Below are 26,753 nucleotides of genomic sequence, written 5' to 3'. Positions count from 1 at the left end.
TGAACTTGCTTGGTCGGCATCGTGCACCACTCGCAAGGTCTCCTTCCACAGCCTGGCGATCACCATCCTCCTCCAGGCTGCTCTCCTTTGGTACCTCCAGAGCCCCCTCTGGGCTACCCGTAGCTTCCACCTAGATGTTCTCACTCACCCCACATCCCTCACCGCTACCCATATGCACAATAGGTACTCTGTCCATCCATATAGTCACAATACTGGATCCACCATCTCCCTCCTAATGGCAAGGTGAGCTACAAACAGCAAATACACCAGCCGGGATACCACCAACAGGCAACACCTGGTGCCCAGCACCACTTCCTTCATCAGCCTTGCTTTCCATTTGGTGGCACCTCACAAGCTGCTTAAGACTCCACTTGGTGCCATCATCCAACAACACAACTGTACCCATGACCTTCACAAATGTCCTACGGGCAGGTAGATAAGGATCTCCAGCCCCCTTCACGCTCAGGTTTCTTATTTTGACAAAATTGCCCACTTTCACCGGCTCCCTGTCTGCACGCTTCCTACTGTCGTACCACTGCTTATATCTTTCTTGGCATCTCTCCGCCCTGCTGATCAACTCCCCCCTATTTACTCTGACAGGACTTGAGGTCCCGAGCCACTCTGGAGACAACTCATCAACCGGTCTCCTGCCCTTCAGCGCCCCAAAAGGCGTGACACCTGTGGTGGAGTATGACATTGTCCTATAGGCCCACAGCATGTCCTGAATCAACCCTTCAATTCTCAAATTTGCCATCTTGGGCAGTTGAAGTGTTCCTTTCACCACCCTATTGGACCTCTCTACATTCCCTTTTTGGTGCGGACAGTACAACGCCGTCGTTTCAAGGTGCACTGCTGCCCTCTTTAGGTAAATGGCCACAACACTAGACTTAAACTGCACACCATTGTCGGCAGTGGTCCAGATAAGATTTTGAGGTGGGAGTATTTTACTCCCTATTTTTTAAACTTTGAGAGTAAATGTGATTTCAAGAGATTAAAATGAGTTTTCTCCTTTGCAAGAGAGTAAAATGTTTGTGACATCCAGCTGTTGTGTGCAAAAACTGTAAGGAAATCATTACCATACGGCAGTCTTCTGCATTGTGACAGAATACACCTGATCAATACTGGCCAATTGATCTCTCCTGTATATATTTAAATGTTGAAAACACGAAAACCTAGCCAATTACATAGTAAAGCAGACCTAAATTGTATCGTGTGTTTAGAGGTTCGATAGCAGAATTGTCTTTTGATATTGAATGAAAGTCCTCATTTTCTGGAACTCTTACTACCTAATGGTATGCCAATGTTATGATATAACAGTGCAAACAGGCAAGGACGCCATGCTAAATTCTACACCTAATCTCACAACCATATCGTTATTTATACAGCGCTTTTAGCAAAGCACTGTACATAGAACGAACTTATCACAATTATCACCAATCCGAAGTTGGTACTTCTTTATTGACCTCAAAAGGATAAAAGGCTAAGTTGGCGGGATTTAAAACTGCGACCTACAGATCACGAACAGATCGCATCAACGAGGTCAGTGAACTGAGAATCGACTGAGATATAATAATCACAGTGCGTAGATGTTGGACGAACGATGCATGAAGTGCTACATAAATACCTACTTGGATTATCACAGGGACAGATTTTGCTGAGTTTCTATTTCATTTACAAATGTAACTTTCATTTGTTTGTTTTTGAACAGTGGTTGCATCTGTGATAGACCTAATGACAATCCCTTATCCTTGAGCACTCTGGTATCACTGACCATTTAAAGTAATGTACCCCGTTGACAGCAAGGTTGAATGAATGTAATCTAGACCATACATTCGCATAATTTAACTCTAATTATAAAAACAGTGTGTAAAATGATAAGTGTAAAAGTGATTTGCCGGTGCAAGAGTGTGGAAAGTATGCAACAGGCAACCATAACATGACAAAATCTGAAAATGAATAGCACCCATTAGAAACAAAACAGCAAAGAGTTCTGGTTTCAAAAAAGTTATTACGTTTGTGGAACACATTCTCCTACATGCATTTTGATGATTATGTACACAGCACAGGAACGCTGAAAAATAAAATTGTGGAATACTGGTTTGCTTTCACTGGAAAAAAAACATAATTTGTTACAAAAGATTAATTCTCAATTGTAACTGAGTTTTCCATCATATTAATTATACAACCCTAAAATGCAAGGAAAATAAATATGCACAGTGCTTCTGTTTGCTCCATGAGCATATACACACAACACAGCAGAAGCTGAATTGAAGGAAACCATTCTTTTATCATGGAGTGCATTTTCTCTTTGAAAGCCTTGAGAGAAAAGAATGTTTCAGAGGCTTTTCTCCATGGCTTGCAATTATATCCGTGTTGATATAAATCAAAAGAAGCGTTCTGGTTTCTGTCAAGTAACCAGACCTTTACACTGCCCTCTGCTCTAAACCTGTGCGTAAATGTACGCAGGAAAATAATAACGCTGTTGTATTTACAAGATTTTCATGTGTTAAAAGGCCTGGTACAACACTTATCTGGAGGCCTGATTGTCAGTGAGCAACACGGACGGAAACCCTTAAATCCTGAATATTCCATCAAGGAATTCTACAACTGATTTGGCTATCGTTTCATCCGACCAGCCAACACAGGGCCATTTCGAATGATAGTCCATTAGAACAAACATGTAATTCTTCCCCTGATAACATTTCGGCAAGGGACCAATTACATCTAAAACCACCTTTTCCCATGGCTTGTGAGGAAACTTCAATGGGCACAAAGGAGGTGCAGTTGCCACGTGTGGCTTGTCACTGTATGCGCAAGGTACACAATGCCTCACTAAATGCGCCACACCAGCATTCATGCCCGACCACCAATACGCCTCCCTCACTCTTTTTTTTTTTTTTGTAGAATTCCTTCCTAAATGCCCTTTATGAGCAATATCCAGAATGCGACCTTGCATCCCCTTCAGGGGAACAATTTTTCTACCCTAAACAAGCCCTCTCCATCCATCCACAACTTCGCTTTGATCTTTTTGAACTGCATTCAAACACCTACAGTCCCTCCAGGCCAACCGCACTCCAAGAGTTGGCAAATTTTAACCATCTCAGCATTCGCCTTGCACTCCTAAGATCACTTGACCAAATCCAAAACACATTCCTGGCCGACGTGCACAATCATAGACCAGTCTTCCTTATGAAGTTTGAAGTTTATTTTATTTGTAAAGCACAGCCAGGCCCCTGGGCAACTGGGCGCATATTCTTAGATACAAGTTACAATATATACAATATGCACAAATTACAATACACTTAAATTATAAAGTATATACACACATGAGATATATTACAAGTCGGTAGCAAATCTTAGGTGAAGGAGCTTCATAAATTTTGCGTGAGCAGCCAAGATTTGGTATTATTCTTGAAAGTTAGGAACAAAGGCTCAGTTCTGATGGAGGTAGGCAGTGTGTTCCAGAGTTTTGAAGCTAGGACAGGGAAGCTCACACCACCTGCTTTTTGGAGTTTAATTCTGGGCAGGATTAGGCTGTGAGTTTGCGCTGATCTAGTAGGTCGTGAGGAGGTGTGGAGTGTAAGACGAGCGGAGAGGTAAGGTGGGGCTTTGTTGTCCAAGCATTTATGAGTCAAGGCTAGAGTTTTCAGGGCAATTCTTTGTTTTACCGGGAGCCAACATAGATCAGATCTGGCATTAGAAATATGAGACCATCTGGGGATATTGAGAGCTGCCCTTATGGCATTATTTTGGATGGTTTGTAGTTTATTGAGGTTGGACTGGTTAGTCCCTAAGTAGAGGGCACTACAGTAATCGATTTTGGACCCCCCCTTCCAGGTTAAGTCGGGACAGGCAGTCTGCCACCATATTACATGGGCCTGGAACATAAACCATAGAGAACTTGAATTCCTCCAATGCAAGAGCCCAACGTATATCCTCGGCGAACTGCCCACACTTTTCCCATTCGTTCACATATATCATGTCCTTGATCCAGCAGTTCAGTGCGGGCGCAGTTTTAGCTTTCCAGCATTTACGTATGTTTCTCTTTGCCACCGCACAGGCCACATTGAATAATCTGCGTGTCTTGACAGGGACCTTTCCAATGTCTCCAAATAGGTATTTGATAGGGGCAAGAGGAATGGGGATATCAAGGATATCTCCTACAGTCCCGGCCACCTCCCTCCAGAATTCAAGTATATGAGGACATGTCCAATACATACGAAAAGTGTCTGCTTGTTCGGCCGAATACTTAGAACAGTTAGGTGATGTGTCGGGGGAGAATTTTGCTATTTGTTTGGGGGTGATGTGCAGGTGGTTCATGATCTTGAACTGGATTCATCTTAAGTTGGCGTTGGTTGACTCAGTTTTGGTAAATTGACAGTATTTGGCCCACTGCATTTCATCAATGGTCCAGCATAGGTCTCACTCCCATACACCTTTCATGTTATTGCGAGAGGGGGTATGGGTCAGTGTATTGTTTTGTACAATTTGGAGGTTCCACCATTAACCTTGTTAGGTGTCATAATGCTGGTCATAAATGGGTGTGTCTCTGGCTCATCTGGAAAGGATAGCAATCGTCCACAAAATGCTGCTCTCATTCTGTGGTATTGAAGGGACCGCAACGGTCCGTGTCCTAGTTTTGTCATGAAGTCTGCCAGTGACGCAAAATTCCCTTCAGGGAACATGTCACCTATTTTTAGCTGAGCTTGGGGTCTCAGGCGTTCCAGATTGCAGAGTCCTATGTAGAGGCTATGCCAGGGTAACGCCAGAAGGGGGAAGTGCTGCTGTAGGGTAAACTGATGTTCAGCCTTTTAAATATTCTGGCCCACGTATTTACTGTGGTCTTAACTGGGTCAAAAGAGCTAGTATCCTAATAGCGGATAGAAAATAAGACGGAGAGAAGGTCAGTAGGGGATGCTTCGTACCTCTCTATCCTGAGCTGGGCAAGGTCATCAGAGTCGGAAAACCAGTGCCCCGCGTACTGGGCTTGCGCAGCCAAGTAATAAACCTCAAACCAGGCGCAGAGAGCCCACAAGAAGTATCATATTGTTCGGTTATCTTTCCCCAACTCATTCTGGCCGTTCCTCCCCTGCAAACAAACAAGGAGACCACGGATTGCAATTTGGAGAAGAAAACCTTCCCAGGCTATATGGGTATGTTGTTGAACAGGTATAACAGTTTGGGTAGAACAATCATCTTCAACAATGATATCTGCTCATAAATTGATATTGGGAGGTTTTTCCAGATTTTAAGCTTGGCTTCTAGTTGATGCAAATATAGTTTGTAGTTGTTTACATAAAGAGACCGATGGTCAATGGATATTGCTGCGCCCAGATAACAGATAGATGTCGGTGACCAGCGGAAACCCATTAAGTTTTCAGGCCGTGTCGTGGCTGATGTGAGTGGTAGTAATTCAGATTTGGTGTTGTTTATTCTATATCCAGAGTACATTGAGAATTTGTGGACATCTTTCATGATGGGGGCCAGGTTGATTTCAGGATCGCCAAATGTATAATAGGGTATCACCAGCGCACAATGAGATCAGCTTGAGAGGCCATTAATACGAACCCCTCTATGTGAGTGCAGCAAGGTATTCAATTGTGAGGGCAAATAATAGGGGGGAAGTGGGCATCCCTGTCGTGTGCCTCTACTCAGGGGTGAATTTATTTGAAAGAGTATAGTTAGACCGGACCTCAGCTTTAGGGTCGGTGTAGAGGATTTTATAATAGCTCAGGAATCGTAGGCCAAAACCAAAGCGTTTGAGAATGGCGAACATATATTGCCACGACACTGCGTCAAATGCTTTCTCGGCATCTAATGATGCCGCCACAACTCTGGCCTTGGGGTCTAATTGGGCTATGATGGCAAAGTCTACGTAGGTTTAGGGTGGTTGATCTGGTGGGTATAAATCCTAATTTATCAGGATGTATCAGATGGGTCATAAAGGGCTGTAGGCGGTTAGCAATGACTTTGGCAAATATTTTGGTGTCCGAATTAATTAAAGCGAGTGGGCAATATGAAGCAACTTCTTGTGGGGCCTACGGGATTTAAGGAAAACTGAGATGACCGCTTCGCTGCGTGAAGTGGGAAGCGCTCCTGTTTCTAGAGCCTCATTCCAGACTGTTAGGAGTTTAGGGGTCAGCTCATGCATATAGCATTTGTATGAAACAATCCCCAATCCATCTGGGCCAGGAGCCTTTCCCGCAGCTAGACCTTTGGTAGCAGATGTAATTTCAAGTCAAACAACTTTATTCGGCCAAAAAAAATGGCCATCAAAGTACATTCTACACAAACATTTCTAAGGATAGGAATACGGTTCTTATACAAAGTTATATAAAATCAACCACAGAGAAGACTACAGGGCAGTGTGAGCAATCCACCCCCTCCAATGGGAACCATAAACAGATCTTTAGGCCCAAAATCAAGTCCCACCATCCCCATGCCTCCTCCAACACCCATGGCGCCTTGGGCCTAAGGCAGTCAAATTAGCACCTGAAAGGAGGCTGTTACTAGGAAAGACCCCAAACTTTACTATGGCAGATCTAGCAGGGGTGACAGGGTTGAGGAAAGGGGGCATACTGATTGAGATCCCCCTCTTCGATGACTTGCCAGCCCGACCACCACCTCCCCAAACCCTGTGTGCTATACTGTGGTCCCAAAAAGTCAATTTGATGCTGTCCAGAGAGTTTTTGCCCATGCTGGTAATTCTGCTGCACCCCGCCAAAGCCTCTCTACGTACAAACGGGCAGCCTCCAGTAGTATTTAGCCAGAATAGGCATTTGTTAAGTAAAGCGTCCCTTGGCTCTCGCTTGTCTGGTGCCAGTTTGGGCACCCCCTGAAGAAAGACTGTTGTATGATTGGGGTTTCCTGATTCCAGCAACTTAGGTTGATCCCCCGACTTCCATGGACTCTGGGCTTTGGGTTCGGTACAGTCGGAGACCATGAGGGCAGAGGCCTGTGCCTGTATTAGGTCAACGGCAGTCCTGTTGGGGGTGGACAAAACCAGAGGGACCTCTGCAAGTGGACAATCTGAGGGACTTTCCAGGGGTGGGCACATGTGCCCTTCGACAGCTGGGGTGTTGATCATGGGCTCCTCCTCTTGAACAGTTCCAACTCCTTTCCTTTGAGCCTCTAGCAAAGCATATAACAGATCCTTGATGATGGCCAGTTCCGCCAATACTTGGGTACACCCACACCCTCTATGCAAGGGCGCTTCTTCTGTAGGTAGGTCAGAGGTCAATTTGGGCTCATGGTTACTCCCACCAGATGTATTGTTTTGGATAATGTCCTTGACCGACCGGGAAGGGGACACACCAAGGGGGGAGCTACCCTCTAAACTTGTAGATGAAAGTATATCGCTCCACGAACTATTGTGGGAGCTTGAGGAGGATATGCCCCTTTGGGCAGTTTGGACCGGTAGTGGCAGTCTGTCCCCAGCAGCCAAAACAGATGAAATGGGAGAGTCCAGCCGGAGCCCAGAGGGTAAAGCAACCAGACTCTGTGCGGGTAAGGGGAAGGGCTCTACCCCTGGACTGTGCAGAAGGTGACGGATCTCATTGAGCAGGAAGTGGGTATCCCCAAGATTTGCGGGTGCGGGTGCTATGGCCTCATGGATGGTTCCTGGTGCACAATGTGTTGTCAAGGCAGCTAAGGGACCCGCTATCCGATTCCTCTTTAGCAGCCTGATTTTCCTCTTGGCGCCGGGAGGGGGACCCGGGCCAAGCTCAGGGCCAAAAAACACAAGGGGTACAGGGGCTGGGATCCCCCCGGTGGCATGAGCATGGTTGTCCGGCATAAGGACCCGGAGAATAGACTCAGGAATAGGGCAGAAAAAGGCGCCAGTGAGAGAATGACACCTAGGTTACCTCCTTGACAGACAGCAGGTGGCAGCAGCTTCCATACGGTGAGCAGCGGCTTCAAACTCCAACCTCCCTCTGATCAGTGTTGGAGTGACATCTCTGCGGGCAAACCAGGAGTGCAACGCTCCCCCTCAGCGTTCCGCGAACACCCCTGCGGGACGCAAACACCCCGCGCCCTTTCCCCGCGGGCTTCACCCGGCGGGCTTGGAGAACCAGGCGTAAGTAGTGGGGGGGGCGTGGCCAATGTTCGAAGGCCCTCCTGGGCCAAGCAAAAGTCCCCCTGCGGGACGCAAACACCCCGCGCCCTTTCCCCGCGGGCTTCACCCGGCGGGCTTGGAGAACCAGGCGTAAGTAGTGGGGGGGGCGTGGCCAATGTTCGAAGGCCCTCCTGGGCCAAGCAAAAGTCCCCCTGCGGGACGCAAACACCCCGCGCCCTTTCCCCGCGGGCTTCACCCGGCGGGCTTGGAGAACCAGGCGTAAGTAGTGGGGGGGGCGTGGCCAATGTTCGAAGGCCCTCCTGGGCCAAGCAAAAGTCCCCCTGCGGGACGCAAACACCCCGCGCCCTTTCCCCGCGGGCTTCACCCGGCGGGCTTGGAGAACCAGGCGTAAGTAGTGGGGGGGGCGTGGCCAATGTTCGAAGGCCCTCCTGGGCCAAGCAAAAGTCCCCCTGCGGGACGCAAACACCCCGCGCCCTTTCCCCGCGGGCTTCAATAGTGGTAAAGGGGGCCTCCAAGGTTTCAGATGTCTCTGATGACAGAGCGGGAAGCGAAATCGTGGATAAGTAATTGGTGAGATCACAAACAGACATGGTATCGATATTGGTGTACAGTGAAGAATAGTATTTGAAAAATACTTTAATTGCAGTTTCACCCACACATATTTCCCTATGTTGGTCACATATACTAACAATTGGTTGTCTAGTGTTTTCAGCTTTGATTAGTCTTGCCAATGACTTACTGGTTTTATCTACTTAGCCACTTTTCCTTGCTCTGATGGGCTTAGTGACATATAGGATCTCTCTGTCAGCTACTTTATAAAATTTATCAAGGTTCATGTGAATTTGAGCCAGTATTGATGCCTCATGCACCAGTGGATAATCATTTTCCAATGTGCGTACTTTGACCTCAGTCGTTTGGAGGTCTTGGCGGATGGTGCAAAGAGAGCCATGTGTCTTGGATATAATCTGATCTAGCAGCCAGACTTTGAAAGTTTCCCATTCTGTGGACAGAGAGTCCACTGTACACTCATTGTGTTAAAAAAAAATTCCTTTATCTCTATCCTCAGTGGGACCACCACAGTGGTATCTCGAAGGAAGGCCGGGGGCATGTTCCAGAGTTGTGTGCTCTTAAGTGTATTGGCTTCATTTCAAGGAGTATGGGGGAGTGATCAGAGATTGTGTGAGGGAAGATCGTACAATCAGTGATGTGTGGGGTCCAGTCGGGCGTTATTAACCAAAAATTGATACGCGATCCAGAGTTCTGTTCGGATGATTGGAAAGTGAATTCCTCTTTGCGAGGGTGTAATTCCCGCCATATGTCTATCAGGGGTAGTTATCTCACGGATTGTGTAATAGCCTGAGCTGATTTGGTTAGAGCACTGGGGATCTTGGAAGTTCTGGCACATAATGGGTCCAGGATGGTGTTGAAGACCTTACCCCTCAGCACCCACGTATTGTCTGTGGGGGATATCACATTTATAATGTTAAGGTAAAAGTCTGGATCGTCTATGTTTGGACCATATGTGTTAATGAGTACAGTGGGTTGCCCCTCAATTCACGCCAGACAATGACATATCTGCCTAGTGGGTCAACTGTTGTTTTGAGAACACGATAACCCACCGTATGGTGGATGAGAATGAGAACCCCCCATGATTGTGAAGAGTAGTTGGTCACAAATTTCTGAGGGCCCCGGCTGCGCACAAAGGAGTCGACCACTCTGCTCAACGCATGGGTCTCTTGTAACATCAGGACTTGTATTCTGTGTCTTTTGACGTATAATTGTATTTTCATGGATTTAATAGGATTATTTAGCCTGCAAATATTCCATGTAAGCATCTACCAGGCATCGTGTTTTGCAGCGAGGCGTGTGCCCTAAGATGGCCGCCGTTCTGTTTTTGTTTATTGGTTGCTAAGCAACCTCAGCAGCTGAACCCCCAAGCACTGCATGCGCTGATTGGTCCTGAAGGCACATTTTCCTCGGTCTGCACCACTGGAAGGCGCAAGTTGGCCCGCCCACTCAAGGCCCACCACATAAGGCTAGAGCCTATCTCTGCCTGTCTTGCCGCATCGGAGTCGCAAGGCGCGCTTCTATTCCCGGCACTTTGGCATGTGGTAAGCAATGTTGTCTAATCCTTTGTCATCTCCGTTGCTGGATTTTATAGCAAAAACTTTCACACTCTCCTTATTGACTTCCATAAAGTCTCCCCACCCCCTTCATGACTCTCACCTTATTCGCTGCGCCCACAACCCAACTTTATTGTATCATGTGCCATGCTGCACTCCTCCTGTCCCCAATTTGTCTGTGTATATTTCAGTTGTGATCACTAGCCAGCCTGCGTCCTTCTGCATAATCCACCAGGCCGCCTTTCTACTCGTAGCATGGCGCCATGGCTACTGCGCTCTCAAGTACAGGACGTCTTGGGCCTCTTTAGCTAACCAATACTATTGCACCCTACTTACTTTGGCACCAGTGATGCCTGCTGTTCAATATTCAGCGCAGCCGTCTGTACTGCCCATAAGCACTTTTATGCATACCGGGCCTAGCCACTGTGTTGATTATTAGTTCTACCCATACTGCCTAGCCACTGTGTTGATTATCAGTATTGCCCACACTGCCTAGCCACTGTGTTGATTATACGTTCTGCCCATACTGCCTAGCCACTGTGTTGATTATCAGTATTGCCCACACTGCCTAGCCACTGTGTTGATTAGTTCTGCCCTGTGTTGATTAGTTCTGCCCATACTGCCTAGCCACTGTGTTGATTATCAATATTGCCCACACTGCGTAGCCACTTTGTTGATTATTAGTTCTGCCCATACTGCCGAGCCACTGTGGGGCTTATCAGTATTGCCTACCATGCCTAGCCACTGTGATAATTATTACTGCCCATACTGCAGAGCCGCTGGGCTGCTTATTAGTACAGCCTATGCAGCTTACACTGGTACTCATCCATCACCTGAGCTTCAGCTTCCGTAGCAGCTCAACGCTTCGCCTAGACTGCTGCTCCTTGCATATTGTGCCACCTACAGAGCCCAGTATCTCTATCCCACATCCTACAGGGGTGAACACCAAGCCTAGCACCATTCAACCCCACTCTCCTGCAAGACGGCCGCTAGTTTTTGTGGGTGCCAGGCTTCTCTTTACTAGACCTGCTCTGCACCGTACCTACCAGAAGTCCCATACTTCTCACCCTTGCCCAAATGGCCACTCTTCGTAGAGTACCACTCACCATGGCTACCTTCCTACCATTTTTCCATACCATTACACCCACTGATTCCTTCCTTCCATTCAGTCTGACCTACCGCCTGCTGGTCCCTACCTGCCAGCCTCCTCTAGTGCCTCCTGCCCACTCACCCCATCTGAATGGATCCAGCTCTGGTCCCTACCTGCCAGCCTCCTCTAGTGCCTCATGCCCACTCACCCCAGCTGAATGGATCTAGCTCTTTGCCTCTCCACCGACACCACTTGTCCCATGCTCACTCATTATGCGGAATGCAAGATTGGGCTTGCGCTTCCTACACAAGAAATGAAAAAATGTGTCCAATCAATCATCAGGATACCTTCAAATCCGCAATTGCATAGACTATTAACCCCACCACTGCACCCCCCCTCCTTATCAACAGCACACCCTCATGCATAGCCTCTACCTTAACCTCACAAGTTCTACCACTAGACACGCCAACCATCAAAGGAGCCCTCATCAATGCTCGATCTTTGGTTACCCATGCTCTCGAAATTGCAGATTTCATATCTACCAATCAACTTGACTTCATGGCTATTTCAGAAACCTGGTTACACCCAGCTGCAGGTCCTTCACTCGCGCTAGTCCTACCTGAGAAATATACAATCATCAGAGCAGACAGAGTCTCTGGCAAAGAGGGAGGTGTGACTTTCATAGCCAAATCTCAACTCTGCCTTAGAGAATTTACAAGCACTCCTCTCCAGTCAGCGGAACTCCTCTCAGTTAAACTTCTGCTTTCTGCTACCCGGACCATACTTATCCATCTTATTTACAGGCCTCTTGGCCCCATCGCCTCCTTCGAGGAAGACATTTCATTCCTCCTGACTAAGAATACTAAAAGTGGTTCTCAAATCATCCTGCTGGGAGATTTGAATTTAGGTCTCCATGACCCCAAAGATGTGAAGGCCACAATCCTTGAAAATACTTTTTCACAATTAGGCTTCAGAATCTGCATTAATGAACCTACTCAAATCAAAGGCAGAACCTTGGATTGGTTGGCAGACCTCAATTGCTCCACCACAATCCTCAACAATGTACCATGTGCTTGGTCGGATCACCACTGCATCACCTTCTCCATACAAGAGAAGATTGGCCGTAAATGCCAGCCTGACTATCGCCTCTCAATCCCTGACCAGAAATAAGTGCAACATAACTCTCGACAACCTACGGCCCCTATTACAGCCTATTACTAACATACCATACAACTCAGACAAGGACCCTTCCGCGTTGATTAAAATATACAATAACACCCTTGAACAAGCACTAAACAACACTGCTCCTCTAAAACTTAGAAAGCCTAAGCCCTCTGTACACCTAAACAAATGGTCCACAGCGGACCTAAAACTCCTCAGCGATGAAAAAAGATCATCTGAAACTATCTGGAGAAAAACGCCCTCAATCCTTAAAAAAGAGAAATTCTCCATGGCTGCCACTACCTACAAAGCAGCTATCCTAATGGAGTCCCCACATCAGCCAGGTGGATTGTCTACTACATTAGGCATATAAGCTCGGAATAGACCAGTACCCAAGGGATTACATTCTCCTGCAGTTTCGGGCCAAATAAACAGCGGTGGTGTTCCAAAGAAACATACAATGGGAAGTCATTAGTAAAGCAGGAACTTGGTCTTCCCCCTCTGCGTTCTGCAAACACTACTGCATCAATACAGCGGCCATATCAGATGCTAGATTTCGTCAGACAGTTCTGCGGAACCTTTTTGCTTGAATTACATTTCCAGCCACCTAGACAGATTAGTGCTTTATAATCTCCCATAAGTATGGAGGAAAGGGGACGGGACGTAAGAGAAAGAAAGTTACTCACCGTAGTGACTTCTGTACCCTTAGTCCATTGTCCCCTTTCTTCCATACACCCTGCCCGCCATCCCCCATAAAATATTAATCAGATTTCCCATCTTGTGGAGCCAAGGACTGACGGATGCAGTCGGTGGGACTGGCCATGCCCATGCCTCAGTGCCTCCTGTGCAACACTGCAAAATGTAAAGGGGAAATTCATTTTTGCTATGACAAGTGTACCGGTGCCATCCCCATAGGACGGTTTCCCATAAGTATGGAGGAAAGGGGACAATGGACTAAGGGTATAGAAGTCACTACGGTGAGTAGCTTTTTCTTTACATGTGCCGTCACCCCAGTGTCTACCAGGAATTCTATGGGTGTGTCCTCTACTTTGAGAAGTATGTTGGGGCTATGGTCTGTTTTGCTCCCCAAAAGTGCACAGACAATTATTCATCACCAGTACCTTTGAACGCAGGTAGACGTGGCAATAACTCACAACCAGATACACAGTTAGCAAAATAATGAGCACTTATATGGCTATTTATTCATAGCTTAGAAGCAACAAGTGATAAAACAGAAATGAATCACAGAAAGGACAGAGAATTCAAAAGAAAATACATCACCGTGGGCGTAACTGAATCCCTCATCTCGCCAGAAGCGGCTGGAAGACCCAGGTAACAGCCAGGCAGGGAGCACAACAGCCCACAGGAAGGTCAGAACAAGGCGTCCCCCCTCCGACTGAGGTCTTTGTGTGGTTTCCCCCTGACCATTCCGATAGCTCCGCATATATGCCCTCCTCAAAAAGGGGTGGCAATTTCTCGAACCTTCTGGCATTAGCGCTTGTGCATTGCTGAGTGACTGTTGATTGCCGGCCGGGTCAACCGACAGTAACCCCAAGGAGCAAAGCTTCCCGCTGCTTCTAAAACACCACGGAAAACCATTCCATAACTCATAGCAAGACATAACAAAGCCAGCTTTCCCAGCAGAAATGTCCTTGACTGAGGCTGCATACCAGGTTTAGAAAGCATGTCTTTCAGCAAAACAAGTACAGCTTTCAACTGAGGCATGGAATAAATATCCATTATGGCTCTGAGTGCCCCCCGAATGCACTGTGCACCAGCGCCATGTTTTAGCTGAAGCATAACATGGTCTAGCGCCGATTGGTTCCCTAGTGCAAACACATATCCTCTTATACTATGGTCTGCTTGCAATGAATCTGATTCACTTTTCAAGCATGACATCGCAACCAGGTAGCAAACATCGCGTCTTGTTCGTCTGTGACTTTTGCGTTCTGGAAATTGATGTTCTGTGTTTTTGTCTACTTTGCCCTATGGGATATCTGGGCGTTTCATTCTTATATCTTTGTTGCTGAGGAGTAGGTGGTGGGATGGCCACGTGCATGGATTGTTTTGCGCAGTGACAGACTGCCTTAAATTGGTTCTCTTCTCCACAAGTGGTGCAGGATTGACCCCTTGCTGGACAGGCACCCGTGTGCAGGAATTTGTAGCCACACCGGATAATTTATCAATGCTCTTTACCTGTAGCGCCTCGGACACTGTGGTGGAGAAGATCACCAACAGTTCCTTGTAATTTGTTAATGGTCTCTAATTGTAGTTTGATTGCCAGGTCTGTCCTTGCCATTGTCAGGATTTTTTCTAGGATGAAGGGTTTCTGCAGTCATTTCTTTCGAATCTGAGAGCATTCACATCCCACTATTATCTGAGATCTTAATGACTCATTGTTCAAATATTTGTGGAATTCACAATATTTCAACCAAATCCTGAGCCTCATCCCTTTTGATGTCCGTAGTTTCTTCTTTTTCTTGTGTTGTGGTATGAAAAATGTGTCTTTCATAGTCCACGTTTGTGGGTGGCGCAAACTATTCAGAGAGCGCCATTTTTAAATCAACATAATTTGAGGTAGTGTAGCGTTCAATATATCTTGCACTGAAGGTTTCTAACAATTTGAATATGGTGTTCTTTATCATCCATTGGCCCCAACGCATAAGTATATACATTAAATTACCCATTGCAATATCACCTGGGCCTAAGTTGCTGGTGTCTGATAGATCAAATGTTGCAGGTAGTTGAAGAGAAAACAATTTCTCTCATGGCTGAGAGAACATATCGGGGGACGATGTTGGGACTGTGGCCGGGATGTGTTCCTCCGACATGGTGGGTGGTGGGAAAAAAACTGCATGGGTACTCTTTCATTGCTGTGGTTTCACTCCCTCCCTCCTCACCAGTTACTTAGTGAAACACTGTTGCCTCTGAATGAATACTCCCCTGGCGTTCTCTGATGCCTCCTTCTTGACTGGGTAACACTTTGTACACATCAGGTGATCTGTCAGACTTCCTGGCAATACTGCAGGCTTCACACGTGCCCTCCAGCTCAGCAGGGTTAAGCGATTTGTCGCTCTCGCAGTCCCTATGACGAGACCCTTCTGACAATCAGTGCTGGGATAGCAGTACAGGAGCCGCCTTCCAATGGCTCAGTTGTTTCCTGGCAGGTGGATGACCGCGCCACGCGCGACATGAGCTTCTCGTCCAGCCATTCACTACAGGCCAGACCGGGGAATTTACACCCAGTGCGTAAGCCTTTTTCCCATTATTGCCAATGTAGTGAGGGCTGTAGGGGGGGCCCCCACTGCAATTGCATACTTTAACAAACAACGTGGACATGTGCTTTTCATTAATCCAAATAAGGCAACCTCCTCTTTAGATGGCCACCTTCATATGACGGCGAACGCACAAAGCCTAGATTACCATGTTGACTGATAATTGTTCTGGATTAACCCATAGAGGGATAGGGGAAATTGGATGGAGCACTGTACTCTGTAAAGGTGTGGTATCCCAGAGATAGCATTTGTTGCAATTGTTAAGGCACTTGTTTTTCAATATAGTGTGAGCCGGATCCAAGGGCAAAGTTTACTGAGATCAACCCTGAGCTGCGAGTTCGCATTAGTGGGGGTTTTCTTGGAAATTCTCTGGCTTTGTTGTGCTTGTGCATGTGTTTGACTCTACATATAGGGAAACGTACACTGGTAGTTGGGGTCGTGTCACTGAGGTAGGTGGGTGGAGGGTGTATAGTTTAGATGTTTTTTTTTTCTTAATCTTTTTGTCAGCGGTAGGATATTGTCATATTGTCAAAATAAGGAAGATCGCTGCATTGCAGGTTGGATTACATTGACATTGTATACAAACGGCTATACTCCATTGACTTTGTATAGAGATGGGCTTCAGAGCTAGGAGGAATGTCCATATCCATATGAAATTGACAGCAGAAACCTGGAACATCCATGTCCTGACTAACATAATAAAATCAAGAAAGTTTCTATCCTACCTTAAATGGCATGCTATAAATATTGTGATGTTGCTGGAGACACATTTGCCAAAAACCTGTCATATCATCTTTGGTCAGCAATGGGGGTAATGACAAGTGGTACTCCTCATATACATCCCAGTTAAGAGTAGTGATGATACTAGCATGCTGCAGTCTCCTTTTTTGTGGACCGGTCATTACTAACCCAAAGGGGTGATGCCTGATAGTTGTGGGGCAAATGTGTAATGCTGGTAAATGTCGATTTGCCCAATTTAGACATGTCGGCTTTTTTCGACACATTGCTGTAAAAATTATAGCCATTTATGGATCACTATAATGATTATGGAGGGCGGCACTATGACACAATAGCAGATCTTGTTTTTCCGATACATACATTGTAAGGCCTATATCACTCAGGCCGGCTGCCAAGGCAGTCCTAACCCTTCATAAAGAATGCGCCATAACTGATGTTTGACGTTGTTTGCACTGGAGCAATAAGGACTATACATACTTTTCAAGTGTTCATGGTTCTCTGTCAAAAATGGGCAGCTGGCTGGTGTCTATTTCCTTAATGAGCATTGTTGAGGCATGCACCATTGATCATTCCCATGTCCTTAACGTTTGCCTTATGCACTGAAGCTCTTACAGATGTAGCATTTAAAATGGGATTGCATTCAGCAATGCAGATGTTTTTGGAGGCTAACCAAGGGTCAGTGGATGCTGTGAGTATGCTGTGGAGAACCTACAAGGTCTATTTTCAAGGGATGTGTATACTACTGATGCAGGGGTCTGGATGGCTCTCAGGGGTACACTAACATCAGTGGAGAGGGACTTAAACGCTGCTACAGGACACCATACCTTGCTCCATGGGATGAAGGTCAAGCTAGTCAAACTTAGAGTGGTGACAGAGAAGTGAAGTTTATGTGTAAGAAGATTGTGACGTGTTGGTACAGAGAGGGTAATTAGCCTTGCAGAACACTCTACAGGGTGCTACATAAGGAAGCTTGTGATTTCTTGGTAGATGGAGTATGCATGGATGTGAAAATGATGAGCTGCAGAGGGCATAGGACACACCTTCTCAGAATAATATACTAAACTGTATCCCAGACAAATTGTGATCTGGCCACAGCATCTTGCAGAGTATATATATGAGATTGTGTTAGCTTGGATCAATTAGCACTGCTTGCTCCGATTACAGTTGCTGAGGTTAAAAAGTGTGGCGTGTCATGAGAAGGACACAGACTGACTTTCCATCTGACTGGTACTTTTTATTTTTAACTCAAAGAAACAAACGCCTATCTTTTCCTACGCTAAAGGTTTCACTACCTAACAAAGCTAACTAAGGTGCTCATCAGTGAGAGTCCAAATCAGAATCAGTCCACTGCCCAAACTAACCTATTTGTACCCTGCCACTATTTTAACAACTGAACCCAGTAGAATGACTCCTTTCTACTGTGAGCTGGTTCTTCGCCAAGTTCCATTACAATAAAGTAGATTTAAGTAGCTCTTGCAAACTACTTCTATTAAGTCACACACTTCTACTACTGGGTTCTTCAAGGTTACAAGTGTCTCTTTCTTTTGATTAAGCTTTCGATCCTTCTTGTATTTGTATTCTATTACTCTACTTGTATTTATCCCTTTCCTTTCATAGGATAATTTTGTCCAACCGTTAGAACATATCTCTTGACTTCCTGAGTTCTTAATCTTGACTTCAGACTTTGGTTTCACTTTGGCCTTGGCGCTTGTTTTCTATTTCAATCTGTTCTCTCGGTGTGTCCCTCTCACAGTATCTCCTATTCGGTAATATCTCAGGGTCGTGTCTTTGACCTCCTGGATTAGAAACCTTTCAGTGAAGATTATCATTCCACATCAATGTCTTAACTCTACTAGAGCGACTCTGTTTCAGGAGTGATTCTCTTTTCCTCCTTTCCTTTTTGATACTTTATCTCGAGTGGAACAAGTGTATGAAAATTCCACTAAAGAGTCTCTTTCTCTTCTTTCAACACCAATTTCTTATTTCATCTGGGACGATTGTAAGCGTTCCAGTAATGATTTTCTTTCTCTTCATTCAAAGGCAATCTCTCGTCATTCAACACCAATCTCCTATCTCAACTTGGGCGAATATAAGCTTCCAGTAATGATTCTCTTGTAATCTTTTATTTCGACTGGGATGAGCATAAACATTCCAGAAAGGATTCTCTTTCAATCTGTTATCTTGACTGCCACGAGTATGTGCGTTCCAGTAATTATTCTCTTTCAGTGTCAATCTCTTATCTTGACGGTGACAAGTTTAAGCGTGCTAGTAATGATTCTCTTCACTCCTGGGTCACCCGTTTTACCTGTTACCTCTAGTGCTCGAGGACAACCTCACCGGGACTTTCGACGGGTTAGGAGTTTCTTCTGCACTTGTCAGGTTGGCCTCTCGTAGTTCTTGCAGTTTCATACGTGGTCTCTGAGGTTTCTGATTCACTGGTTTCTTTCTTCTTCCATTCAACGAAGTGGTATCAGCATTGTTCATAGACCTGCTGGTTGACCTCGGCTCAACTTCAGTCATACCACCACTTAGCACTTGTTCTGGGCTAGGAAGCTTCAGCTTCTCTCGTCCCTTCTCTTCTCCAACACCACACGTCGGAAACTTCAGCTGGATTCCGGCTTCTCGCAGAATGCCAAGCCTGCAGCTTTCTTGCAGGATACTTTCCAAAGCAAGTTTGTAACTCAAGAGTTCTCTCGCTCTTCTCTCCTAGTCTCTGCCTACTTCCTTTTTTGCGCTTTCTTCGGCCTTGCCCAGCGTAACGTCAGTCCTTTCTCTCGGTCTGCTTCATGCTCTGTATTCCTCCACAGGTCTTTTCCCTCGTCTAAGTATATTTAATTTTCCCCTTAGAGGAATAAGCAGAGTATCTTGATGGCAATTATAGATTATAGTGTGTTCTTCATACCTTCCTTCACTGGAGGTTTTTAGAGGTATGTTGGTGGTGTGTTTCTTACGGAGTTCCTTATCAGAATAGGAGTCCTGGTCCCCAAAGGGGGATTCTCTCCCAGTGAGATCCTGCTTGCCTCTACCCTTAGGGGAGGGTATTGCGGAGTGGGCTCACCTCCATAGCCCCACAGGGAAAGACAACCACTTGGGGAGAAGTGACGGATTTCCATTGTTGCGTCACAAGAGGCGAAAGGTCAGCTTTCAAGTGACAAGGCGCTTGCCCCCAGACGGCTTTGCAGCAGAGTTTTACAAGGACTACAGTGATGTGATAGCTCCACTGCTACTTGAGATATTTAAGAATCTCTGGATTCAGATATCCTCCACCATCGCTTATAGAGGTGCCCGTAATAGCCACAGAATGAAAAAACAGCTCCTCTTATTGATCACTATCCATACGTAATTTTGACAATAAGATTTAGCCAAGTTGTTAGATAGAAGATTAGAGCCCTCGATGGCTAAATGATTACTTCCTAATCAGCCAGGCTTTGTGGTGTGCAGAGCTATCGATCATAATCTGAGGCGCTTCTTTGCTGTTCTCTCAAAACTCAGCCCTATTATGCAGGCTGCAGCCATGTTTCTCCACACGGAAAAGACTTTAGGTGGTCATTTCACGTTTGCCGGTTTCTCGCTGATAATTCCGGCGGGATACCAGCAAACAGTGTTACCGTTCCCGCTGCCTGATATCTTGGAATTACAAGCATATTATGGGCAGTCGGAATACCAGTAAATTCCCATTCTATGGAGGCCCATAGAACTCCATGGAGGGGATTGCCAGTATTTCCAGCTCTGTTTATATCGGTGCAGGAAATACTGACGATTTGCCTCCAACTGTTGGCTGGCGGTAAGTCAGTCAACCCCCACCAGTAAACATGGAGAATGCCAGTCCAGAAACCTGCCAGTATACGGAAATACTTGCACTTCTTTAGCAGACTAGCATACTCATAATGACCTCCCTAGACTAGTTAGAATGGCCATTTATTTTATTTTTAATCCTTCATGCTCAGTTTAATTTATGCTTGAACAGGATACAAGGCAGGGCTGCCCATTATCTCTCCTATTGTTTGCCCTTGCAGTCAAGACCCTGGCTTGCTTCCTAAGGGAGCAGCATAGTAATAAGGGTATTCAATTTCACACATTTCTTGCAGATGAATTGCTGCTTTGTTACACATCCTACAGAGAATATAGGCCCAATAATATATGCAGTACATACGTTAGTAAGGTTCTCACACCTAAAAATGAATTGGTCAAAATCTGAGTGACTATTCACTCCCAAGAGTAGGCAATTTGGGAAGCAGTTGGGGTGTTGTTAGTCCCCTCAGAAAGTGCATTACTTGGGTAGTTAGTCTTTTGAGGGCCAGCCATACTACTACAAAGTAACTATACAGAGATGCTAAGTACCCTGGATTCTAGGGCGGAGAAATTAATCAGATTGCCCCTATTGAAGATGGCTAGAATACCTATTATTAAAATGGTGGTACTGCCATATGTTTTCTCTGTTTAATATTCCTATCATGGTCCCCTCCTTATTTTGTTAAGCTATGATCTATGCTATTGGAGCTCACCTGAGTGGGTGGTCACCCTAAGGTTGCCTTGAGCACATTAATGCTTCCCCTTGGGGAAAATGGATTGGGTGTTCTGGAAATGGAAATCTACTACTTTCTCCCGCATTGAATCTTTCAAAGATTGACATTCTGTTTGAATATACCAAGTCGTCATACTGGGAATCCTCTAACATTTAAAGCAGTTTACTTTTAAAATGTTCTGAACTGCTTGTCACTTTTCATTTTTTAAAATTTATTTTTATTATTTTATAAACAACACTCCAAACATTACAAACAATGAGGACATTCTTCAATAAGTTTCAGGCTTTACATTTCAAGGGTGCACTCTTCGGTCCTCCCCCCTCCCACTTCTTCAACTTGAGCCCTTGTGTCCATGTCATCCGCCTGTGCATCTCCAAGCGTGACCCTTGACAATGTCTCTTCATTGTCATCATCCTCATGGGCGGCCTGGGAAGGGCCCACCATTGAGGCCACCAATTGCCTTCAAGCGATTAGGGAACCTACCTCTTCTCCCCCCCCCTCTAGTGGCTGCTTCATACCAGGCAGCCGTTTCTGCCTCTGCCCATTTCAAAAGGTCTGCCCACCACATCTCAATTCTAGGCTGATGGGCCACTTTCCAGCACATAGCAATTCTCCGCTTGGCCAAGATGTAGGCCAGGTCCTTCATTTTACTGATGTGCCTCAGGTCACGTGGTCTAGTAAAGCCCCCAAGCATGCATGCCCAAGCCGGCTCCACATCCAGCTGAACCCCCCTGTCTGCCAATCGTGCTTTCAGTTCTGTCCAAAATCTTCTCACCTTCGGGCAAGCCCAGAACATGTGCAACAACCCAGCCTCCTCCTCCCCGCACCTGGGGCATTTCTGTATAGCCGGGCCGCCAAAGATGGCTATTTTACCGGGGGTCAAGTATGCTCTATGAGTGACATATAATTGGATCTGCTGGAGTCTCGCATTACGGGACACCTTCTTATGATACCTTAGGGCTCTGTCCCATTGTCCATCCGTCATGAGCTCACCCACCTCCTCTTCCCATTCACGCCTCAGTTGGAGTAGCTCCTTCCCTGCCCTAGTTCCCAGTAGCTCATATATACAAGATATTTCGTGCCCACCCTCCGAGACATACATCGTCTCTGTGGTGGTGTCGAGTTGTTCTGCCAACACCGCTCCAGGCCACCTTTCTCTCACCCGTTTGATGATTCTAGAATGAGTAATATGTTGTCCCACATGTACCCCGGTATCTTCCATTAGTCTCTGAAAATCCAATGCCTCCCCCTCTTGCCATATATCTCACAGAGTGGTCACACCCACCGGTTCCCAGTATCTGCGGACCACTTTTTTCAGTTGGTCTCCCCCACATAACGCTACTAACAGCACCTGTAGGGAGTACGGGGCTGGAGCTCCCACTATCTGCCATGCTCTACGCCACACCTCCCATCCAAGCACCAACAACCTCACCATTCTAGTATCCTCGATTTAGGCAACCACACTGTCTCTCTGAGGAAGTAGGGATCTGGACCCTTCTGCAGAAGCCAGGCTTCAGCCTTGTCCTCTTAGGACAACCACCTGGCCACATATAATTGCTGTCCCGCCAAATAGTATAATTCAAAGTTCGGCAGGTTTATACCCCCGCTATCGCACGGGTTCTGTAGTTTCCAGAGGGCCACCCTATTCCTAGAATTATGCCATATGAGTCCCCTGCACAGGCCATGGAGCTTGGCGAAGAAGTGTCTTGGGAACAAATACGGTATGTTTGCAAAAAAGTGTAGCAATCTGGGCAGAACTACCATCTTAAGCAAGGCCGCTCTCTCCATCATGGCCAGGGGCAGCCCGTACCAAAATACCATGCTATTTTTAATACCTTCCACTGCCTTCTCCGTGTTGTGTTTGTGTTCTGCCCCTGTCGTGTGGTATGTATCGAAACCCAAGTATCGGAACGTCTCGGTTTGCCATGGTATTGGCAAGATGGGCAGGCCACCCAATGGGGTGCCTTTGTACCTCCCCAAGGGGAACACACTGGACTTCCTGGGGTTCACGTTTATGCCGGAGAGGACAGCGTAACGTTCCATCACCTCCAAGACATATTGCAGGTTCTCCTCCGGAAAGCGCAGATATAAGAGCATGTCATCAGCATACAGGGATATAAGGAGCACTCCTCCTGCAGTGCGGATCCCTATCTCCCCGTATTGTTGCCTCAGGCAGACTTCCAGCGGCTCCAACGCAAGGATGTATAGCAAGGGTGACCAGGGGCATCCCTGTCTTGTTCCCCTGCCAAGTTGCCATTTATCCGAGATTATAGTGCCCGTTTTGACCCTCGCAATTGGGGAGCTGTATAGCATTTTAACCCATCTCAGGTACCCCGGCCCCATGCCATATCTTTTCAAAGTCGCCAGCAACCAGGGCCATCTCACTGAGTAGAAGGCCTTGACCGCGTCCAGCGAGACAATAGCCAGCCCGCCGGGGTCTTTCTCTGTTTGGTCGATAATGTGGTGGAGTCTCCTATGATTATCAGTAATGTTCCTGCCTGGGACGTAACCCGTTTGGTCCGGGTGTATTAGTTTGCCGATGACTTGCTTAAGCCTATTCGCCAGTACAGCTGTAAGGATTTTGCTGTCCTGGTTGAGCATTGATAAGGGCCTATATGACCCACAGTCTGTACTGGGTTTGCCCGGTTTCAAGAGCGGGATGATCACCGCCTCCCGTAGGGACTCTGGCAACCCTCCGCGTTCATAAGCCTCATTAAGCATGGCCAGCAGCGGCGGAAGTAACTCTTCATTGTACACTTTATAGAATTCACTGGGGAGTCCGTCTGACCCCGGTGCTTTACATGTGGGCAGGTGTTGTATCACTTACTCTAGTTCATCTGAGGTGATCGGGGGGCATCCAGGTCTGCCCATTCCAAGTCACCTACAGAGGGCAGGCCTATGTCTTCTAGAGTTCTTGGATTTCTTGGTCTATATTTCCCCCCCACATCCTCATACAAACATTTATAGTATCTAAAAAAAACTCTTCGTTCACTCCCTCTTGGGTATCCCAGATCTGACCCTCCTCGCCCCTAATTTCTCTGATCACAGGTTGCAGTGTCTCATTTTTATATAACCAGGCCAGCAGTCTGCCCGGCTTGTCCCTGCCCGCATGCTGCCTTTACACGTATTTCTTATATTTCAGTTTACATAATCTATCCCAGAGCTCACTGCTAGCTTGTTGCAGTGCTCTTATCCTCACTCCTTCGCGGGAGGCTCCGCCCCTACTCATCATGTCCTCCAACTTTTTTTCCGTTTCTTGCAATTCCCGTTCTATACCCCCTCGGAGCCCTCTGGATTTAGATATGGCCACCCCCGCACTACCACCTTAAATGCCTCCCATACCGTTCCTTCGGATTGCACACTGCCAGTGTTAATGTCGAAGTACTCAGTGATCGCCTCCCTCAGGTCCTCTCGGAATCCAGAATCCTGTAGGGCCTCAGCTGTGAGCCTCCACGTCGGGATCTGTGCCCTAAGGGGCTGGTGTCGCCATTCCAGGACCAAGGGGGAATGGTCTGAAAGCACTCTGGCCTTATATTCTGCACCCACCATTTCTCCAGCAATCTCAGCTGAGGCAAACACATAATCCAGCCTCGTGTGCAGGTCATGTGGCGCCGCATAGTGTGAGTACTGCCTGTCTGCTGGGTGCAGCCGCCTCCAGACATCCTCGAGTTTGATGTCTGTCAAAAGGGCCTACAGTGCCCTAGCAGCCGGGGTGGGCTTTTCTAGCTTACTGTCTGACCTGTCCATCTTGGGATTCAGAGTGCAGTTAAAGTCTCCCTCCCCATATAATCGCGTCACCCAACATGGGGCTAATTTTACCATATGGACACCTATAATAAGCTGCTGTATCTTGGTTGGGGGCGTATACATTTATAATGCTCACTTCCTGATTCTCCAATAGCACCTGCGCTACCACCATTCTACCCTCCGGGTCCATCGTCGACCGGAGCAACTGAAACGGCACGTGCGGTGCCACCCATATAATGACTCCCCTCGCATAAGCCGAATAAGTTCCTCCCGTGGTGCTCCCTCTCCATTTCCTCTTAACCACCTCCAGTTTCTCTCTGGTGAGGTGGGTTTCTTGCAATAGTGCTATATCTACCCTCATCCTTCTTAGGTACATCATTACTTTGTTACGCTTTAGGTAACTATTGAGGTCCCTCACATTCCAGGTCACCACTTTAAGGTTACACGGCGCCATTTATCTGATATCCCACCTCCACTCCCCCTTTTCGCTCCTGACGACATATGATTTTGCTCATTCCCCTCCCGCTTCCAACCAACTCCCCCTCCACCCCCCTTCCCCAATCACACCCCACTGCACACAACCCGTTCCCTCCCCCCTCCCCACCCAACCCCAACAAGTGCCCAGCTCCATCCCTGGATCTCAGCCCCCCCCGCGTTTGGTCCTGCCTTGAAGTGTCTAGGTCAGGGACCCGCAGGGTGTCACCGGACTACCGGTGATCTAACTAAACTAAACTTCGTGGGGGGTGTGAGGGTTAGCTCTTTAGGGCTCCTGCATTGTTATTAAAATTACTTGCTTCTATCGGATCCTACATGCACGTGCAGCCCTGGCTGCACATTCCCAAAAGCCATGTCTAGCACTATATTCCAGTCCCAATGTCACAGGCTGTGTCACCGCCAGGTGCCACAGCCGCGTATTACTTAGCTTCTTCTTCTCCTGTCTGGATTCCCGATTCCTGGGGGCAGCTCTGCGTGTCCAACCATCCCATGGCGTCCTCTGGGGTTTCGAAAAAACAGAGTTCTGTTCCTGTGGAACACCTTCAACCTGGCCGGGTAGATCAGCATATACTTGTGGCCTGTTTCCCGCAATCTCCTTTTCACCGCCCCGAAGTTCATTCGTCTGCGCTGCACCTGCAAGGTGTAATCGAGGTATGCGGTTATCTTCGCTGCCCCCCTATCTATTGTTCCGCCCTTCCGGAAAAATTTGAGGATTTTCTCCCAATCATGGTAATTCAGGATCTTGGCAATCAGTGGCCTCGGGGGGGGGGGGGGGGGCCGGCGGCAGCTTCCTCATCAGAGCCCTGTGCGCTCTTTCCACCGCAAACCCCTGGGTCAGCGCTCCTCCAGTTATCTCCTGCAACAGCATAGATTCGGATATTGTTCCTTCGGGCGTGTCCTTTCGGCTTCCTCCGCCCTGCTTTCTAACTTGCCCACGCGCTGCCCCAGGGCGTGCAATTCCGATTTGTGGGCTGCGCAGTCCGCTGTATTAGGGGCCATCTCTTCTTCTAGGTCCCCAGTGTGCTCCGCCAGTGTCCTGACATCCTGCCGGAGAAGGTTCACCTCTTCCTGTACCGCCCTGACTTTGAGCTCCAGTGCCGCCTTCAGTTCGGTCATGGCCAGTTCTAGTTTGGTCTCCCAGTCCACTTTCAGGTCCGTGATTGCGGCGAGGATCTCCTGGCTCGTGCCCGCTGCGCCCATGCCCCCCACAAGAGTTTTGTCCATACTCTTGGCCCCTTCTGCCCCTGGCGACGTCCTGGCGTAGTCATCAAGCGTGGGCTGTTTGCCCTTTGGTCTTACAGGTTTATTGGACATCGTGCTTCCCCAGTGAGGTGGGCGAGCACAACCACTTATGGTCCACCGGCCTCTGTGTAGTCAGGCAGCTCACAGTATTTGGGCCCGGATAGTACTTGCCACAGGTGTACGCGGGCTGCCTATTCCGCCCCTGGAATGGGTTGTGTCCTCCCACCTGTTAGAGCAGGCCTGTCCGACCCTCTCAGGCTTCGAGCCCATGCACCTCCA

General features: G+C 47.3%; 1 protein-coding gene across 4 annotated transcripts in view; it reads left to right on the top strand.

Moving 5' to 3' along the window:
- Nucleotides 1-26,753, top strand: part of NIT1 (nitrilase 1) — a 696,241-nt gene that overhangs the window by 377,825 nt on the left and 291,663 nt on the right. The gene's annotated exons all lie outside the window — the stretch shown is intronic.

Source organism: Ambystoma mexicanum, chromosome 1p (assembly GCF_040938575.1).
Source record: "Ambystoma mexicanum isolate Mex_15411 chromosome 1p, UKY_AmexF1_1, whole genome shotgun sequence".
In the NCBI taxonomy this organism is placed as follows: domain Eukaryota; kingdom Metazoa; phylum Chordata; class Amphibia; order Caudata; family Ambystomatidae; genus Ambystoma; species Ambystoma mexicanum.
The sequence above is the reverse complement of the archived record's forward strand: the minus strand, read 5'-3'. Positions and strand labels throughout refer to the sequence as shown.